At 38.6% G+C, this 22,347-nt stretch overlaps 1 non-coding gene across 1 annotated transcript; it reads left to right on the forward strand.

Moving 5' to 3' along the window:
- The first annotated feature begins 16,645 nt into the window (after positions 1–16,645).
- LOC122033093 lies at positions 16,646–16,751 on the forward strand. Its single transcript, XR_006126356.1, has one exon. It is a non-coding gene; the product is annotated as a small nucleolar RNA R71 (small nucleolar RNA).
- Positions 16,752–22,347: the final 5,596 nt, after the last annotated feature.

The following is a 22,347-nucleotide window of genomic DNA, read 5'->3' on the forward strand; positions in this document are numbered from 1 at the left end:
TGAGTAATGTAGATGGGATCTATCCCTCCTATATGACAGGAGAGACATCGGTATTCTTGATAAAGTGAGACCACGAAGTACATGGCCATGCCCAAATGAGTCAATATGAGATATTGAGCTCATTTGATTTAGTGAGTCTACTTGGAGTTCAAGATTTAGATTGATCAGAGGATGACACGGTCTATGTCTCACATTGATCAATCTAGATGTCTAGGATAGAAGGACACTTGTCATATATTGTGAGGAGTCACAATTAGTAGTCACAAGGTGATGTTGGATCTCAACATTCTTGTAACTTGGGTAGTAATGATGTATTGCTAGATACCGCTCATTACTTATGGTCCTAAATGGGTTTAGGGGCATTGCCAACGTTACAAGAACCTATTGGGTCACACACAAAGAACAAGTGGATGGAGATTAGGTTCATATGATGAACCAAGAGGATTAGATTCATGTGATGAATCAAATTGGATTAAGAGTAATCCTAATTGAGCTAATTGAGTTGGATTCAAGTTAATTCATGTGTTCAATGAGTCTAATTTAGATTATGATTCATTGAATCAATTTAATTAAATGAATTAGATTCATTATATTAAATTGGCTTGAATTAAATGGTTGGATTAGATCAATCATGAGAGAGATTAAGTCAAGTTTGACTTGACTTGAGAGGAAGAGTCAAGTTTGACTTGATTATTTGCCACATCATTAGTGATTTGGCATTAGGAGGACTAATGATGATGTGCCACATCATCAAAGTGTGTCATCTCATGGGGGTTACAAATCTATTCTCTTTAATGGCCACATTTAATGAGAATGGGGGTTACCTTTTTGGTTTTGAATGAGAATGAATTTTTCTTTCACTCAGATTCACATCTTATTCTTCCTCAAGCTCTCTTTTTGCTCCTTCTCTTCTCTTGGTCGTGGGTTTCAAGCAAGGGAGAAGAAAGGAGAGTGAATCTAATCCAAGAAGAAAGGTTAGTGAAAGTCACATAGAGTTTTTAGAGGAGTGTGTTCTCTTATTTTCCTTTCTTCATCTTCCAATCCTATCCGAGAACATCAAGAAGTGCTAGCACACTTGTGGTGTTCTCTTCTCCATCCTTGAGTGTTAGAGAACACTTCTTGTTCGTGTGGATACTACTAGAGGTGTGTACATTTGAACACACTCGAGATCCGGCGTACCTTGGACGAGCGGGATTTGCAAAGGGCACGCAACAAGGGTAACTTTCTAAACATGTAGATCTAAGTGTAGATCTAGTTAGTAAACTTGTACATGTAAATTTTTGTTCTATACTCTTTGCACTGATCCGGTGGCATGGGGGTTTTGGGGTTTCCGTGATGCGAAAAAGCGGTTTTCACGGCCCGAAAAATCCAACAAATCTATGTTTATTGCACCCTATTTCATCATAATATCATACTTACATTATATTCTATTCGGAGATTTTCTCTTTGCATATTTTGATTGACAAGATGTATATTGGAGCGAAAATGGAATAAAAATACACATAGGAGAAACTCCAGAAGAAATCAAGCTTGGATTGTGTAGGCCACACGGCCATGTGGCCATCTTGAAGTGAATCATGATATGGTCGTGTGACCCACACGACCGTGCATCTCTAACCGTGGCTAGGTATGGCATGGTCGTGCTAACAATCTAGAGGCAAAGCAAGGCAAGGTCGTGCCAAATGGCACGACCATGCTATTTCTCCAGAGGTCGTGCATGCTTAGGCCGTGTGAGCCACACGGCCGTGCAACATTTTCCAGAGAGCAAGTATAGCCAGGCCGTGTGAGCCACAAAGCCGTATAGCCTATCCAAAGCTAAAGCAGAACATGGTCGTGTGAGCCACATGGTTGTGTCACCTTGGCTGAAAGCAAGATGTATGAGGTTGTGTGGATCTACACGACCGTGTCATGGACCATGTGGTGCCCATGCCCTGCTCTATAAAAGGGGTGTTTCTCCCCTTTTCACTTATCTTTTGCTTGTGGGCTCTTCCCCATTGCTTGGGAAAGGGTTCTCCCCTTTGGGAAGGCCCTAGATCTTCCGTCTTCCCCGATCCGTCCTCCTCCAGAGCAAGGGAGCGCTTCCAAGGATGCTACTCTTCAAAGAAAAGCATTCTCTTCTCTCTATCTCCGTGTATTGAGTTGTAAATTGCTTTACTTATCATTTTTCGTTATAATTACCTTGTAATGGAGTATATCTCTAGATCTTGAATGTAGGAAGTAGTTGTGATGTATTATGATGTATGAACTATATATTTGGATATTTTTTCATGCAATGAAGTGTTTATATCATCATCTATGTGTGTTGTGCCTTGTATGTGTTTGACGAAATATGTGTGAAGTCAATCCATGTAGATGCAAGGTTTAGATCATCGAGTAGAGGAAGAGCCTTGGATTGTAAGATCATGGTGCCTTGTGATAGAAGGTATCTCTCACTTTCTATGGCATTTCCTTAAAACGGGGATCAATTCTTGTTAGAAAGATTAATTAGAGTTTATAGGGTTCTCCCAAATTAATGTTAGAAAGTGATCTGAGTAATCTAAGAATATGGACCATGAGCCCTTGTGTGAGAAGGATGTTCCCTATAATTGGACTTTCTAAATTATCTCTTCTACTTAATTGCATTAATATACCGTTTGGAAGTGATCTGGGTAATTTAGGAATGTGGACCGTGGGCCCTGGTGATAGAAGGATGTTCCCTATAATTAGACTTCCTAAATTATCTCTTCTACTTAATGGCGTTAGAATTTGGGTAAACTCTTCTGTGTGATCTTCGCGGGATTGTACCAGACTCTAGTTAGAACTCCTACACGAGTATAAGCATGGAGTTAGGGAGATAAACAATGCATAGGGACATTAACTAGCATCGTAATGAAACCGAAATCCTAGCATCTATTATTCATCCTCTTACCCTTCTCTCACTCCTTTCCCATGTTCTCTCTCTTCTCTTTTCTCTTTCTCTTACTCTCTTTTCCAACTAATCTTACGTTTGTCTAGATAATTCACCGTGCGAAGTTAACTAGTGCTTAATCAACAATCCCTATAGGATAGATAATCTTTTGTATTACTGACAACGTAACCGTGCACTTGTGGTGACGTAACAAGTTTTTGGCGTCATTGCTGAGCACTGTTTTTTATTAACATTAGTTGATTAGCATATGAGTTACTTTAGACATTTTTTTTCCTTTTGCCTTTTCTTTCTTGTTTTCATTATGCACTTTCTTTCTTGTAATTTAAATTCTGCATTTTCTTTCTTGTTTTTCATATATTATTTTATTTCTTATCTTTAATTCTTCATTTTTATTTTTTCTCATATTTTTTTAGATATCCATGAGCACTAACATGTCAAGAAGGCCTTTAAGAGATTTCTCAGCACCCATTTATGCAAGATTTTTATCTTTGATTGTGCAATCTCATATTGAAGCAGAAAGTTTCCAACTAGACCCAGAGTTAATCACCATGATACAAGGTCACAAATTTAGAAGAGAAATATCAGAAAACCCATATTTCCATCTTGAAGAATTCCTGAGGAGGCTTTGTGATATGGTAAACTGTGAGGGTGTCTTAATGAATGTAATTCAATTGATGGCATTTCCTTTCAGTATTAAAGATCAGGCAAAGACTTGGTTTAATTTTATTCGTCCTTGAAGCATCATAAATTGGAAATAATTGGAGCAGCAATTTTTGAATCATTTTTTCCCTCTAAGCAGAACAGTGTATATGAGGAATTGCATCATAAATTTTGCTAAAGTAGATGAAAAATCACTATTTGAAGCATGGGATAGATTCAAGAGTCTACAAAGATAGTGCCCTCATCTTGGTTTGGAAAAATGGCAGACCATGCACATATTCTATAGGGGAAATTCTTTCTCAAATAAGTGTTTGTTAGATTCATCAGCTGGAGGTTTTTTTATGAATAAGAGTATGGACGAAGCATATACATTAATTGATCAAGTGACATTGAATCTCCAAGAATGGTTAGATAAAAGTTGGATGAAATCTCCTTAAAAAATTTAGGAAGTGAAAGTCATAAATGTTAGAGAGCTTGTTAAACAAAATGTTATTCGACCATCCTTGTGTTTTGAAAATCTCCAATCACAGAATGTGAATTCCAAACAGTTGGAGGCAAAGATTGATAGCATAGTTTTAAAATGGTTCAAACATGATCCCCCTCCTACACATATAGGATCTAGTGAAAATGATAATGATATTAAGTTGAGAAGTGGCAAGAATCATGAAGAACTTCTGAAAAAGGACTTGTATAGAATTGAGGAGAAGAACAATAGAAGACCTCAAGAACTCAATGTTGGTGCAATCGACCTAAGTTTGATCGGTACGATCATAGTTTTGATGTGTGTGTCAAAGAATTTAAGTTAGGCTTTCATATGTGTTTGATATGTGTGTTTGAGTCTTGCAGGACTTGGTGAAACACACATGAGGAGCTTGGTGCAACTAAGCTTGGGAAGCTCATGCTAGGGCTCGGATCCTTGAGTCGGTGAAGGATGGTGTGGAAGGCATCCGAGGGACCGCCGGACGAGGAGCAACGGAGTGGAGCCGAGGGAAGTAGACTTCAAGGCAACGTGAAGGATGACACGGAGAGGAGTCGCGGGCTCGGGTGCATCTGAGGGACGAAGGCCGAGGAAGAGGACTTCAAGGGCGACTCCGGAGAGGATGAGTGTGAGTGTGTAACAAGGTGCAGTCCAGTCAGTTGCAACTTTTAGCAGTCGACTACACCAGTCGACTGCATGTTTTAGCAGTCGACTGGCAGCGAACAGAATGCTTCTGTTCGCTCAGCAAACAGCTGTCAGTCGACTGCTAGTTTTAGCAGTCAACTGGTAAATGACCGTTGGTGCTGGAAAGTAGTCGTTGGCTACCTCTAACGGTAACACCAGTCGACTGATGGTTTTGCCAGTCGACTAGTGCCGAGATGAGTTGATATGATGATCAACTCTCTCCTCTTATTTAAGAGAATCTTTGGGGCTTGAAGGAGGTTACTCATGCTTATTGAATAACTCCATGTCATTGCCCAAAGCTTCCAAGCCTACTCTCTTCCTCCTAAACCTAAGTTCATCATTGTAAAGTGGAAGAGATCCTTTGTGAGAGGTTTGCTCCATCGAGAAGGAGAAAGCTCTAGCCGGAGATTGCTGGGGATTGATCCACCGAAGGATCAAGGGCTCGTCCACCTCAAGGACACGCTGTGGAGTAGGAGCAAGCAATCTCCGAACCACATTACATCGAGCTTGTTAGCGATTTGGTATTCTTTCTTTATTGTTTTCATTAGTTAGTTGTATTTCCGCGTGTGCACTAATCTTTTGAAGAGAAGAAAAGAAGTTGGGGGTGACCTAGCTATCCAACCCCCCTTCTAGCCGGCCACCGATCCCTAACAAGTGGTATCAGAGCGAGGTTAGCATCGGAAGAACTAACCGTCGACCGAAGCATCAAGATGGCGCTTCAAGTGGGATATAGCACCGCTCGACCACCTTTCTTTGACGGCAACGACTTCACATATTGAAAAGGTAGGATGGAATATTACTTAATGAATGATATTGAAAATTGGTTTAGTGTTGTAGATGGATTTGAGAAACCAAAAGATGGGTCGGGAGCGACTCTTCCAACCAAGGATTGGACAAAAGAGATGGCAAGGAAGGCTCAAGCAAATGCAAAAGCCACAACAACTCTATAATGTGTACTCTCCAAGGAGCAATTAAGCAAAGTAGGGCCATTCAACTCCGCTAAAGAGCTTTGGGAAAAACTCATTGAATTAAATGAGGGATCAACTGAATCTAGGAGGGCCAAGAGAGATCTTTTGGTGAGGCAACTTCAAACCTTTCCCATGAATACCAATGAGACCGTGAGTCAAATGCACGGTAGATTCAAGAAGATAGTAAATGAACTTCATGTAATAGGTGAGAAGATTGACAATCGAGACCTAGTAAGGTATGTGCTCCAATCTTTTCATAAAACCACCTTATGGGCATCGATGGTTGATGCGTATAAAGTATCTATGGATCTTTCCTTGATTAAGCTTGATGAATTATTTTCCAAATTTGAACTTCATGAACAAGCTAATGAGCCTTCAAAAGAGAAGAGAATAGCTCTTGTTGTAGAAAAGAAGAAGAAGAAAACTTCAACCCCACCATCCTCTGACTCCGAGGATTCAAGCGCCTCAATAGATAGCGATCAAGAGGCATATATGGTAAAGAAGATGAGAAAAGCATTTAAAACTTTTTCTACTAACAAGTCTCATGCTAGAAGGAGTTCAAGAAGCAAGAGTAGGACAAGAAGAGTCATTTGCTATAATTGCCAAGGAAAAGGACACATGAGGGATGATTGCCCCTGTTGAAAAAGAAAGAAGGAAAGAAGAAGGAGGAGAAGAAAAAGAGAAAAGAAAAGGGAAAGAAGGCTCACAACCTAAAGCAACATGGGATGATCCATCATCATCGGAGGAAGAAGAGCACCATGTAGTCAATTTTGCTCTAATGGGAATTGATGATATAGCCTCCACCTCATCCGAAAGAGACGAAGGAAGGAGCTCAAGTGAAGATGAAGAGGGGAGCTCAAGTGAAGGGGGAGGTCAAACTTCGGATTCGGACTTCTCGGTAAGTGAGGTACACAATCTTCCTCCCCATGTTTTGGTTAAAATTATTAAAAGCACAAATGAGGATTTATTCAAGGCAAAAAGGAAAAATAAATCTTTGAAACATCATATTATTTGTCTTGAAGAAAGATTAGAATCCATGTGCTTTAAGGACAACAATATGCATGATTCTTCTAATTTTTCAAATGATTCATGTTTAGAAGAAGAAAATAGGAAATTAAGGGAAAATGTAGAATACCTTACCAATGCCCTTAGAAAATTTGAAATTGGCTCTAAAACCCTAAACATGATCATTGGGAGCCAAAGGGCAAGTTTTAAGAAAAATGAGTTAGGATACAATGAACCCAACAATGAAAAGACCTATCATTGTCTACTTGCTAGGGGCAATCAAAAACCAAGACCATAGATAGAAAATGGATCCCCAAGGAATATTTGGTTAACCCAATTAGAAAGAATTTCTATTGGGTGCCAAAATCAATCCTCAAGGGTTAGAGGATTTTAGGTTAGTCAACCATTAAAATCATAAGTTCAAATCCTTGAAGAATGGTTGACTTGAGACCTTAAGGGGGAACGCATAGCCTTGATAGAAATTCATGAGAAAAAAGGGCTAAGTAGAGATTACCTTTATCTCACAATGATTTTCATTATTTTATAACCATAAAGGTGAGATGATAGGATGATACAAATAATTCACATATGCTTATGGTATTTTGATGAGTTATGAAATGTATCAAATTTTTTAGTGATCATAGGCCAACTATGGGGAAAGCAAATGTTTAATTAATGGATATCTTGCCCATAGATCATAGTTGGACATTTCAAATGTTTTGAAAACAATTCTATGTTTTATTTACAGTGGATAGTTATTTTAAAACATATGAATTCAAAACTAGGGTTTAATTTGATACAAACTTGAGTGTTTTTCAAGGTGTTTGAGTTTTTATCAAAACTTCAAAAATATGATGAATTTTCATGAAAACATATTTTTCCTTATAAAAGGACATTAAAAGAAATATGTGTTCAAAATTTCATGATTTTTTGAATTTTCTAGAATTTTTTATGCATTTCTAATGTTGACTTCGGAAGGCTAAAATTCAGCTTAGTAATGTGCCAGTCGATTGCGACAATTAGCAGTCGACTGGTACCTATTTTCCAGCACTATCAAGAGCTAGTTTTGGGAAATTTTATGTCCCCATTGATACCTAGGTATGTGTACATGTTTGGTACAATTTTTGATGGTGCCAAAGGGGGAGAAATGGGAAAGGTTTAAGTTAGAAACCTAATTGTGTGCAAAACTTGAAAATTAAGGTTGAAGAGCATATGTTAAGGGGGAGCTTGGGAATTATGCTTCATGTTTACATATTGCTTTTAATTTTCATGTTGTTATTAATGCCTAACTTAAACATATTGCCACACATCAAAAAGGGGGAGATTGTTGGTGTAATCGACCTAAGTTTGATCGGTACGATCATAGTTTTGATGTGTGTGTCAAAGAGTTTAAGTTAGGCTTTCATATGTGTTTGATATGTGTGTTTGAGTCTTGCAGGACTTAGTGAAACACACATGAGGAGCTTGGTGCAACTAAGCTTGAGAAGCTCATCCTAGGGCTCGGATCCTTGATTCGGTGAAGGATAGTGTGGAAGGTATCCGAGGGACCGCCGGACGAGGAGCAACGGAGTGGAGCCGAGGGCTGTGGCAACGTGAAGGAACGGAGGAGAGGAGCCGCGGCTCGGGTGCATCCGAGGGATGAAGGCCGAGGAAGAGGACTTCAAGGTGACTCAAGAGGATGAGTGTGTGTAAGTGTAACAAGGTGCGAAGTTGGTTGCAACTTTTAGTAGTTGCGCGCGGCATGTTGTTTGTCGTGAGCCGAGCATTCTATTCACTCGAAGAGCAGAAATGGTGATATCGCTAGTTTTAGCGACAGTAAATAAATGGCGGAAAGTAGCTGGCTATTACTCTATGGAAAGTAAGACCAGTGGTATGGTTTTGAATTGGTGCTTGAGATGAGTTGATATGATGATCAACTCTCTCCTCTTATTTAAGGGAAGCTTTGGGGCTTGAAAGAGGTTACTCATGCTTATTGAATAACTCCTTGTCATTGCCCAAAGCTTCCAAGCCTACTCTCTTCCTCCTAAACCTAAGTTCATCATTGTAAAGAGGAAGAGATCCTTTGTGAGAGGTTTACTCCACTGAGAAGGAGAAAGCTCTAGCCGGAGATTGCCGAGGATTGATCCACTGAATGATCAAGGGCTTGTCCACCTCAAGGACACACCGTGGAGTAAGAGCAAGCAATCTCCGAACCATGTTACATCGAGCTTGTTAGCGATTTGGTATTCTTTCTTTATTATTTTCATTAGTTAGTTGTATTTCCGCGTGTGCACTAATCTTTTGTAGAGAAGAAAAGAAGTTGGGGGTGACCTAGTTATCCAACCCCCCTTCTAGCCGACCACCGATCCCTAACACTCAATTCCATTACTCCAAGAAGTTCCCAAAGGCCACAGGTACCTTTCCCTCAACGATTGATCACACTAACACTAGATAAGTAAGTTGGACCTCCTCCGTAAGCTCAAAGAGAATATGGGAAAAAGGAAATTCAATCTTTCCCAAGACCTTCATTGAGGGTTCCTTTTCCATAAAGGCTAGTGAAGGTCAATGAAAATAAAGACTTTAAAAAAAAGTCTGTGATTCTAATACGATTGAGTGGAGATTTCGTGATGTATATAATGATGAAGACTCTTCAGATGAGGATTGTCATGATAATGCAGTGGATAACAAGTTTTCATATATACCTCCAAGTTTTATAGGATGTTATAGTGAACTTGAATTTTTAGATGATGAATGTAATGAGGTAGAACAACTTAAAAATGCAAATGAAGTCAGTGATCCTCCTATAGTAGATTCTCTTGCTGAAGATATAGATGTTGGGTTATTTTTTGATGTTGTGTTGATGATGATGTTATGAAAGGAAGTGTAGGGAGTTGTGTTGTGGAAGCAACATCTCAAGAATCACCTCCTTTATATACACAACCATTAGACACTATAAGAATTGCAAGGATTGAACATGTTGTAGATCAATGTGTAGGGACTTATGCAGAGTTGGTAGAGTCTCAAGAATCACCAACTTCAGTTGCACTTCCACCTTAGCCAGAGCCAGAACTAGTACTTAATTCTGAAAAAGACACATCCACTTGTATGGAACTTTCAGGTATTTCTCAACAAAGAAAGGTTAGTATTTCTTGTGATCTTTTGGAAAACATTATAGAGGTGCCCATCATTGATTTTGTTAGATGTGATTTAGTTTTTATTATTTATTCAGCTTATCTTAATATGGTTATGGTTCTATCTTATCTAACATACTTATGGGAGATTTGTTTTTCTTTTGGGTGTGTAGGTTTTCATGAGGCCTATAATTGGAAGCTCAATCTGAATCATCTCTGATCGCCGAAAAGGACTCTTAAGGAGATAAAGATGAAGAGAGCGATGATATACTACATTGTCCTTATAATGACAGCTCTCTTCATAATAACATGGGCATTGGAAGAAAACTCTAGAAGTTTCTCACTTTGGCAAGATCGTGATTTCGATAAACCTAATAAGGGGTCAAGTTAATGACCTTAAATAAGTACTTCTTAGGAGGCAACCCAAGTTCAATCTTATTTTTATTTTAGTTTTAGTTTCCTTCAAGTTCCTTTTTAGTTTATTTATTCATAATAAATTATGCCCTCTACTTAATTTTTCTAGTCTATCTTATTTTTGCAGGATTTAATGTTAAGGTGGAGTGAAATTCACAGATAGAGGAGTATCTTTAAGCACATGAATGTTAACCATCTAGAGCTCATCACTTGGTAACATCTCTAAATTTCATAAATTCTCCTCCATATATCATTTCTAGTTTTCTTTGGGACAATGAAAAGTTTAGGTCTGGGGGGAGGGGTGGGATTGTAGTTTAATTTTTGCTTATTTCTTTTTGCATAATAAATTTTCCTTGTTACATCATTTATCACATCATGATTATTTGTTTCCTAATGCGAAATGCTAGCACGTTTCATCTAGATATTTATGTTGTGTAATTTGGTATGCTAGTATGTCTATTGATCTATGTTTTCCTATCCATAGTAGCATGAAGTGAGCATTGTTATTACTAGAAGAATTTGAATGTTGGCGTAGTTTTAGGATCTCTTCGCATTATGCTTGACTTTGATGGTAGATATTTTTGAAAATAGTCATAATTCATAGAACTGGACTAGTACTCTTGCTTCTATGGTCACCTCTCAACTACATTTTGGTTACTGGATAAACTCAGATCAAGCAAACTTATTTGGAAAAATCAATCCCTAAAAAATGAAAGTTTGTTCAAGTTTTATACTTTGCAAACATTCAAAGAAAGAAGAAAAAAAAGAATAAGGGATAAAAAAATAGTTATCGTGAGTGGAAACTAGCAATTCATCCCTTTGAGACCAAGTTAGGTTGCTGGAGAAATGAATGTTATATTTCTCTTGCTACTGATTATTCCTTTGAGACCTTGTGTAGATAATGCATAGTATTTTTGTGGGGGGTGAACCTTGCGTGTGGCAGGTAAGTGTCTATCGCCGAAAGTTTGAGGAACACAGTTAAATGAAAAATTGACTAGGCTTAGAGATTGACACTTGAAAAAGTTAAGCCACTTATCATACTGAGCACGGAGAACTTCTACTTAGGCTACACTTAAATAATTTTTGTATCATGCTCATCAATGAAACTATATGATAGGTTTATATTGAATCATTAGGGATTATTACATGTCATCTAAGTACATAAATCTATATTACGGGTTTTAGTTGAGGACAAGCAAAGGTTTAAGTATAGGGGTGTGATGTGTGTAGATTATATACACTTTTATGCATGTTTTGACGCACATCTAATTGTATTTCATTAGCATAATCTATGTTTATTGCACCCTATTTCATGATAATATCATACTTCCATTATATTCTGTTCGGAGATCTGCTCTTTGCATATTTTGATTGACAGGATGCATATTAGAGCAAACATGGAGTAAACATGCACACGGGAGCAACTCCAGAAGAAATCAAGCTTGGACTGTGTAGGTCACACGGTCATGTGGCCATCCTGAAGTGAATCATGCTACGACCGTGTAACCCACACGATCGTGCAAATCTCCCAGTGGCCAGGCAGCACACAGTCGTGCCAAATGGTACAGTCGTGCCAACAATCTAGAGGCAAAGCAAGGCAATGTTGTGCCAAATGGAATGACTGTGCCATTTCTCTAGAGGCCATGAATGCCCAGGCTATGTGAGCTATATGGTCGTGCAAGATTTTTCAGAGAGAAAGTATAGTTAGGACGTGTGAGCCACAAGGTCGTGTACTCTATCCAGAACTAAAGCAGAACATGGCAGTGTGAGCCACATGGTCGTGTCACCTTGGCGGAAAGCAAGATGCAAGAGACCGTGTGGATCCACATGGCCATGTCACGGGGCGTGTGGTGCTCATGCCTTACTCTATAAAAGGGGGTTTAATCCCCTTTTCAATTATCTTTTGCTTGGGGGATGTTGACCTCCGCAAGTGTACGGAAATGTCGCAAGTAATATAAAAGATTATCGTATCCACAGGGACTAGAATAAGCACTAGAAATGTTTCAACGCGAGTTAGCCAAACAACTAATCAATTGGTTTCCAAAAGCTAAAGGTAACTAATGAAAAGTAAACATAGAAATGAAAGATCAACAAACAAGATTATGGGCTATGATAAAGGAATGTTTTAGGAGTTTTGGTTTCTTTGTAAGATTCCTCAATATAAATTATCTACCAAATTCTATTTCTCAATTGCCCAACATTTATAGAAGGTTGTCGGTTCTCTCTTGCAATAGACAACCGGCCTAGGACTGAAATATATACCAAAATGTGATCAATTAGATATGAACTTATGTTGTCCTTGCATGGGCATGTTCCTGTCACGAAGATCCCTCGGATAATCAACACAAAGATCATACTTCTCATCCCATAAGATATAAAGATTAATCCCTAAATCTATCCTACCCTCTTGAATCATCCTATTTTTCCCTAAATCTTATCCCTCAAACGTCCTCACACGGGCTTGCACCTTTCGCGTGCTTCCCTCGGAAAATCGAGTGGGAGATAATCTCTACAAGATCCATAAGACATTCAAACAATCAATCTAAAATGAGAATTAGGTCCATATCACAACGATTTCTTCAAGATTGAATTGATATAAATAAGACAATATCATAGAAACAAGGAAATGGTAAATCCACAATAGTTTACATCAATTCATCATACAAATACTCCCTCCATCTAAAACAAAGAGATCTACTCTATGAATCGAAGAGAGAAATCCGAAAATACAAAGATTACAAGCATTTCTTTGATCCCCAATCCAAGAAGAGGAGAGAAATAAAACTTATCTAAGATGAAGCTTGGTCTTTGGATCCAATCCACGCTCCCGGAGTCGAATCCGTTGAAGATCCTCCTTTAGATCGCCCAAAAATCCTCCCAAGATTGGAAGGAAAGACCCAAATCTCGCTTTCTCCCAAGAGGGAGAAGATCCCCTTTCAAATCTTGAAAATAAGCTTAAAGGTGAAGTTTGGGCACAATTTCATTGGGTGCCGCGTGCAGGTTCACACGGCCTTGCCCTCTCCTCTCTCACACTGCACCGACCGACACTGTGACACGTGGGCAAACATCCCGCTAATAGTCTAGATCTGCTGCCACTACACGGCTACACTACTCGTGCAGTGCACTGCACGGTGTGGACACCTGATGCCGGCTCTTCCCCGCCCTTCCACACCTAACACTGCTGCAGAGACACACCGACGAGGCTTCTCCGCCTCTAGAAAACTCACATGGTAGCGCCTTGCCAGGCCTCATGTCTAGGTCATCCCACACAGTGTGAGGTTCACACGGCCATGACCACTTCTGCACTCCCTACATGCCTCCCGTGATCTCCACACGTTACCAGCAAAGGAGGCGTGGCGCGTCGTGGTCTTCGTCCCCTCCTTGCTTTACTCACAATATGAAATCTTCACCAATTTCGACCTTGACGTAAAATGGAAAATAAAAGATCTTGAACAAGAGAAAATATGCTAAAGAAAGCTAAGAAATGCATAGATCTAGCATGCTCAAAGTATGTGAATGTGCGTCAAAACATGCCAATAAGTGTATACAATCTACGCACATCACACCCCCAGACTTAAACCTTTGCTTGTCCTCAAGGAAAATGCTGCAATCTACATTCATATGTTCTACAACACATTCATAAACCATAATGTACTTTCCTAACTCTATCAAAAAGTTTCACTAATAAGCATGATTATTAAAACAAAGTCAAGTATGGTTCAAGCATAAGTATCTTGTGCTCAGTGCAAAAAGCACTTAAAACCCTTCAAGTTTCAATCTATGTTCTAGTCAAGTCTTCATCAAATTTGAATTCCTAATGTTTCCAGTGATAGACAAGTAACCCGTGATAGGCACTTACTTGCCACACACTTGGTTCATATTTCTCAATCAACCTAAGGTCTCAAAAGTGTGCTCAATCTCAAAAGAAGCTAAGCAGTCATTTCCCTGGTAACTCAACTCGATCTCAAAGGGGTGACTTGCTAGATTCCACTCACGACGACTGTTTTTTATATCCCATATTCACTTTTTTTCATTACTTTTTTTTCAATTTTTTTTTCATAAGCATTTGCATTGTACAAATCTTATTTCACAAGTGTACTTTTAGCATAAATGTTGGGATATTTTGATTTTTTCAAATGAGCTTGCATGAGTTGAGCCTCATCCAGTAACCAAAATGAAGTTTGAAAAATCACCATGGAAACCAAGTACTAAACAAACAAGATAAATCATGACTATTTCAATGATATCAACCATTCAAGTATCAAGTCAAAGTGTGGTGAAAGTAAGATCCTTAAGGTCAAGCCAAAACTAAAACTCATCTCCATAAGATACTTAGCTTATTTCATGCTGCCCAAGATAGAGAAAAGAAGTACATAAAGCTTACTACTATCATTATTTAAAACATCATGAATCTAGATAATAAACGTGCTAGTATTTTGCATTAAGGAACAAACAATCATGATATGATGAATGATGCAACTAGCAAAAAACAAAAAATTTATTATGCAAAAAACTAAACTAAATCAAATGCATCTAATGCATCCCCCCAGACTTAAACTTTTCATTAACCCAATGAAAACTAAAAACAATGTGGAGAAGATTTATGAAATTTAGAGAAGTTACCAAGTGATGAGCTCCAAATGGTTGACATTCATGTTTTAAAAATACTCCTCTATCCAATGCTCACAATCCTCCATAACTTTGAATTCTATAAAAATAAGATAGACAAGAAAAATAAGTAGAGGATACATGTTTATTATAAAGAAAGAACTAAAGACATAAAAGAAAATAAGGAAAATGAACTTGGGTTACCTCCCAAGAAGCACTTGTTTAAGGTCATTAGCTCAACCACCTCATTAGATTCATCAAAATCTCGCTCTTGGAGGGGTAAGATATTTTAGAATCCTCCTACCAAGAGCTCTTATTATGGAGAGAGCTTTTATCAAAGGAGCTACAAAGTAAAGTATAACTCTCTCCATCTTTGTCTTCTTGGAAATTTTTTCAGGTAGTCGAAGATGGTTCAGATTGAGCTTCCAATTGTTGGCCCATGAAAATCTGCACATCCAAAAGAAAACAAATCTCCCACAAACATGTTATATAGTATAGAGCTAGAACCATATCAAGATAAGATGAAAAACTGAATCACATCCAACAAAGTCAATTATAGGTACCTCCATAAAGTTTTCCAAAAGATAACAAGAGAGAAATACCTGAAATTTCTAAACATGTAGATGTGACTTCCTCTGAATCAAATGATGGTTCTGGCTCTAGCTCAGGTGTTGATGATATCAATGATGGTGATTCTTGAGACTCTGCTAGCTCTGCATAAGTCCCTACACATTGTTCCACAACATGATCAATTCTTAAAACCTCTAAGGGTTGTGTTGAGAAAGGTTGTGATCCTTGAGATGCTGCTTCCACAACACAGCTCCCTACACATTCTTCTATATCATCATCATCAACACATACATCAAAAAATAAACCAACATCTATGTCCTCAATAGGAGAATCAATAACAAGAGGATCAATAACTTCACTTGCAGTTTTAAGTTGATCTATCACATCACATTCATCATCTGAAAATTCAATGTCACTATAACACCCTATAAAATTTTGAAGTAGATCTGAAAACTTATTTACCACTACATTATCAATAAAATCCTCATTTGAAAAATCCTCATCTTCATATACATTCAAAAATCTGCACTCAACCATATTAGTGTCACAGGATTTGTCGAAGTCTTTATTTTCATTGACCCCCACTAACCTTTGTGGAAAAGGAACCCTTAGTGAAGGTCCTGGGAAAGACTGAACTTCCTTTTTCCCAAATTCCCTTTGAGCTTTTGGAGGAGGTCCAACTTGCTTATCTAGTGTTAGTGTGATTAATCGTTGAGGGAAAGGTACTTGTGGCCTTTGGGAACTTCCTAGAGAATTGGAACTGAGTTCTTGTGATCTTCTATTATTCTTCTCCTCAATTCTAAATATGTCATTCTTCAGAAGTTCTTCATGATTTTTGCCACTTCTCAACCCAACATCATCACACTTTTCATTAGATCTTGACTGTGTAGGAGGGGGATCTTCTTTAAACCATTTTGAAACAATACTATCAAGCTTTGCCCCCAAATGTTTGAACTCCTCACTCTGTGACTTGTGAATTTCAACATTTTTAGGTGGTTGAACTTCATTTTGTTTGACAGACTCTCTTACATTTATGGCTTGCACTTCTTGAATATATGAGGGAAATTCCATCTAACTTTTGTTCGACCATTCATGGAGGTTCAATGTCACTTGATCAATTAATGAATAAGCTTCATTTACACTTTTGTCCATAAAAGAACCTCCAACTGATGAATCCAATAAACTCTTGTCTGAGAAAGAAATTCCCCCATAGAATATGTGCAAAATCAATCATTTTTCAAAACCATGATGAGGGCACTGTCTTTGAAGACTCGTGAATCTATCCCATGCTTCAAATAATGATTCTCCATACGCCTGAGCAAAATTTGTTATGCAATTCCTCATATACACTGTTCTACTTGGAGGGAAAAAATGATTCAGAAATTGCTTCTCCAATTGTTCCCAACTTGTGATGCTTTGAGGACAGAGAGAATATAGCCAAGTCCTTGTTTTATCCTTGATACTGAAAGGAAATGCCATCAATCGAACTGCATCTACTGATACTCCTTCACATTTCACCAAATCACAAATCTCTAAAAATATTTCAAGATGCAGATAAGGACTTTCTGATACTTCTCCTCCAAATTTGTGACCTTGTATAATGAAAATTATCTCTGGGTCTAGTTGGAAACTTTCTACTTCAATTTGAGGTTGCACAATGGGAGATAAAAATCTTGTAGAAAAGGGTATAGAAAAATTTCTCATGGGCCTGCTTGACATGTTAGTGCTCATGGATATCCAAGAAAAAAAAATTATCAAGAATCAAAGATAAGAAATAAAATGCAATATGAAAAACAAGAAAGAAAATGCAAAATTTAAATTGCAAGAAAGAAAGTGCATAATGAAAACAAGAAAGAAAAGACAAAAGGAAAAAGAAAAATGTCAAGAATAATTCATATGCTAAAGATTGCAAGATATGTTTACAAAAGAAAAGAACAAAGAAACTAGATCAAAAGAGAAAACAGAAAAAAGTTAGACAAGAATGTTAGAATCAAGATGCAGAATTAGAGTTACAACAAAAAGAATTGACAAAAATGTTATACAAGAAAGGGAAAGCCTATGAAAACAGAATTCTAACAATTAGTTACAACAATGCAAATGAAAAGAAAAGTTATGTATAGTCTAACTCAATTGATAATTCCTAATGTTATAGTGTAATCCTCGGCAACGGTGCCAAAAACTTGTTGACCTCCGCAAGTGTACGGAAATGTCGCAAGTAATATAAAAGATTATAGTATCCACAGGGACTGGAATAAGCACTAGAAATGTTTCAACGTGAGCTAGCCAAACAACTAATCAATTGGTTTCCAAATGCTAAAGGTAACTAATGAAAAGTAAACATAGAAATGAAAGATCAACAAACAAGATTATGGGCTATGATAAAGGAATGTTGTAGGAGTTTTGGTTTCTTTGTAAGATTCCTCAATGTAAATGATCTACCAAATCCTATTTCTCAATTGTCCAACATTTATAGAAGGTTTCCGGTTCTCTCTTGCAATAGACAACTGGCCTAGGACTGAAATCTATACCTAAATGTGATCAATTAGATATGAACTTATGTTGTCCTTACACGGGCATGTTCCTGTCACGAAGATCCCTCGGATAATCAACACAAAGATCATACTTCTCATCCCATAAGATGAAAAGATTAATCCCTAAATCTATCCTACCCTCTTGAATCATCCTATTTTCCCTAAATCTTATCCCTCAAACGTCCTTACACGGGCTTGCACCTTTCGCGTGCTTCCCTCGGAAAAGTGGGAGATAATCTCTACAAGATCCATAGGACATTCAAACAATCAATCTAAAATTAGAATTAGGTCCACATCACAACGACTCATTCAAGATTGAATTGATACAAACAGGACAATATCATAGAAACAAGGAAATGACAAATCCACAAGAGTTTACATCAATTCATCATACAAATACTCCCTCCATCCTAAAACAAAGAGATCTACTCCATGAATCGAAGAGAGAAATCCGAAAATACAAAGATTACAAGCATTTCTTTGATCCCCAATCCAAGAAGAGGAGAGAAATAAAACTTATCTAAGATGAAGCTTGGTCTTCGGATCCAATCCACGCTCCCAGAGTCGAATCCATTGAAGATCCTCCTTTAGATCACCCAGAAATCCTCCCAAGATTGGAAGGAAAGACCCAAATCTCGCATTCTCCCAAGAGGGAGAAGATCCCCTTTCAAATCTTGAAGAAGGGTTTAAATAGAGGTGAAGTTTGGGCGCCACACGACCCCGTGGCACAGTCGTGTAAGGTTCACACGGCCCTACCCACTCTCCTCTCTGCCAGCCTTGCACGGTCGTGTGTGAGACATGGCCATGGCAAACATTCACCAATAGCCCCTTTACACTGCCGTGTAGATCTACACGGCCTGAACTGCCTTAGCCTCTGGAAATCAGCATCACACGGCCTGCTTCCTTCCCTGCCACTGAGAACCTCACACGGCCGTGTGAGACACACAGCCGAGGCTTCTCCTGTCTCTGGAAAACTCACATGGCCGTGTGATGCACACGGCCTAGGCTTCTTCTCATGACTAGGTTCTTCAGATCCTTGCACGGCCGTGTGAGGTTCACACGGCCATGACCACTTCGTTTCCTGCTGCAACCTTCTGTCCCGTGATCTCCACACAGCCTGCGCAACCCCCCAAAGCAGGGCAGTGCGTGGTTTTAGTAGGGCACCTTCTTCCCTTGTTTTGCTCACACATTTGGCTTCGAACACGAAATCTTTACCAATTTTGACTCCTGTGTACAGAAAATGCACAAGAGCAGATCTTTGAATAAAGAGAGTAAATATGCTAAAAAGAAAAGCTGAAAGTACGAAAATGCATTGATCAAGCATGCTTAAAGTATGTGAATGTGCGTCAAAACATGCTAATAAGTATATACAGTCTACGCACATCAGGGGATCTTCCCCATTGCTTGGGGAAGGGTTCTCCCCTTTGGGGAGGCCCTAGATCTTCCATCTTTGCTGATTCATTCTCCTCCGAAGCAATGGAGTGCTTCTAATGACACTACTCTTCAAAGATAAGCATTCTCTGTTAGTGCAGGAAGCATCCGACGATTAAACCTATGTTTTGATTATGTCAAAGGGTTCAAGTTAAGTTGTTTTGTTATTTAATGTGATTGAATGAGCTTTGCAGGAAAGTCCTAAGTGTTATTATGCAAAAGTCCTAGTTGGGGTTAGGCAGGTGAAAACCCCTAGGGGGCGGTAACCTTAGGTGGTGGAAAACCTTAAGGGGTGGTAACCTTAGGTCCTAGGGGGCCGTAACCCTACGTGGAGGAAAATTCTAAGGGGGGTAACCTTAGGTCCTAGGGGGAGGTAACCCTAGGTGGCGAAAAACTCTAAGGGATGGTAGCTCTAGGTCCTAGGGGGAGGTAACCCTAGGCAGAAAGTCCGGTTGGTTTGGAGGACCGGACTGACATCAAGTATGTTCTCTTGAGTAGAGTAGGTGAGGACACATTCCCCATGGAGGGAATAGTATCCATCGGTTCGACCTAGGATTTCCGATCAAAAATTTGAAGTCAGAACCGGATAGTCCGGTGACTGTCATACATTCTTGTTTATGTTATTATTTATGTGCTAACTTTGTTTTGCAGGATATATTGTTGTTCTGTGGACTAACCTATCTTGCAGGGACAAAAGAGCACATTTTGCCTCGGATGAACAGTACCCGAGGCGCTCTCATGGAGCTTGGAGGCGTCTCATGTGCAAAGGCAGTGAAGTCTACGCAGCGAAACTAAAGGCACCCTCATGGAAGCTTGAGGCTCCTCAGAAGACATTGAAGGCGCCTTCAAGGAGGCTGAAGGCGCCCTCAAGTGGATAGGCGAAGACTTCTTCGGAGTTGATCCATGCTACAGATCAAGAGGTGTTGGAGGTACCCTCAATGGGCTTTGAGGCGCCTCTAACAGTCTATATATGATGATCTCGACCAGCAGCTTAAAGACACACAAAAAGAGCAATCCTTCTGCAATACGCTGCCAACGAGACATTCCAATTAAGCTACGACAAGACCCCGACAACCCAAATCTGCGAAACTTCCATATTGTGTTGTCGGTATTACTTGTTACAATTCTACTATTGCTTTACTTGTAATATTCTAGTTGTAACCTTTGCATGATATAGTTGTTGCCCAAAGTAAATGCTCAACGAGCGTGGGCCTTGGAGTAGGAGTCTCCCAAAGCTCCGAACCAAGTAAAAAATACTTGGGGCATTTTGTGTGTGCTTTATTTCTTATTCCGCTGCTTTACTCTTACATCTTTCGAATACGAAAAGTGAAAGCCATGAGCGCTATTCACCCCCCTCTAGCGCTTCTCGATCCAATATTCTCTTCTCTTTATCCCCTTGTATTGAGTTGTAGATTGCTTTACTTATCGTTTTTTATTGTAATTCCCTTATAATGGAGTAGATCTCCAGATCTTGAATATAGGAAGTAGTTGTGATGGGTTATGATGTATGAACTATGTATTTAGATATTTTCCTATGCAATGAAGTGTCTATATCATCATCTATGTGTGTTGTGTCTTATATGTGTTTGACGAAATGTGTGTGAGGTCAATCCATGTAGATGCAAGGTTTAGATCACCGAGTAGAGGAAGAGCCTTGGATTGTAAGACCATGGTGCCTTGTGACAGAAGGTATCCATTACTTTCTATGGCATTTCCTTAAAATGGGGATCAATTCTTATTAGAATGATTAATTAGAGTTTAGAGGGTTCTCCCAAATTAATGTTAGAAATTGATCTGTGTAATCTAGGAACGTGGACCGTGGGCCCTTGTGTGAGAAGCATGTTCCCTATAATCAACTTCCTAAATTATCTCTTTTACTTAATTGCATTAATCTAGCTACCGTTAGAAAGTGATCTATTTAATCTTGGAACGTGGATCGTGGGCCCTGGTGACAGAAGGATGTTCCCTATAATCGGACTTCCTAAATTACTTCTTCTACATAATGGCATTAGAACTTGGGTAAACTCTTCTGTGCGATCTTCATGGGATTATACCAGACTCTAGTTAGAACTCCTACACGAGTGTAAGCATGAAGTTAGGGAGATGAATAATGCATAGGGACATTAACTAGCATTGCAACGAAACTAAAATCCTAGCATCTATCATTCATCCTCTTACCCTTCTCTCACTCCTTTCCCTTGTTCTCTCTCTTCTCTTTTTCTCTTTCTCTTACTCTCTTTTCCAACCAATCTTATATTTGTCTAGATAATTCAATGTGCGAAGTTAACTAGTGCGTAATCAACTGCCCCTATCGGATCGATAATCTTTTGTATTACTGACGACGTAACCGTGTACTTGTGGTGACATAACAAGTTTTTGTCGTCGTTGCCAAGGACTGTTTTTGATTAACATTAGTTGAATAACATATGAGTTTCTCTAGACATTTTTCTTTTTTCCTTTTGCCTTTTATTTCTTGTTTTCATTATGCACTTTCTTTCTTGCAATTTAAATTATGCATTTTCATTCTTATTTTTCATATTGTATTTTATTTCTTGTCTTTAATTCTTCATTTTTGTTTTTTCTCATAATTTTTTTTAGATATCCATGAGCACTAACATGTCAAGAAGGCCTTTAAGAGATTTCTCAGTACCCATTTCTGCAAGATTTTTATCTCCAATTGTGCACCTTATATTGAAGCAGAAAATTTCCAACTAGACCCAGACTTAATCATCATGATACAAAGTCACAAATTTGGAGGAGAAATATCAGAAAACCCATATTTCTATCTTGAAGAATTCCTGAGGCTTTATGATATGGTAAATTCTGAGGGTGTCTCAGCTGATGTAATCCGATTGATGACATTTCCTTTAAGATTGGGTAAAGACTTGGTTTAATTTTCTCCATCCTCAAAGCATCACAAATTGGAAACAGTTGGAGCAACAATTTTTGAATCATTATTTTCCTCTAAGAAGAACAGTGT

Source organism: Zingiber officinale, chromosome 11A (genome assembly GCF_018446385.1).
Source record: "Zingiber officinale cultivar Zhangliang chromosome 11A, Zo_v1.1, whole genome shotgun sequence".
Taxonomy (NCBI): domain Eukaryota; kingdom Viridiplantae; phylum Streptophyta; class Magnoliopsida; order Zingiberales; family Zingiberaceae; genus Zingiber; species Zingiber officinale.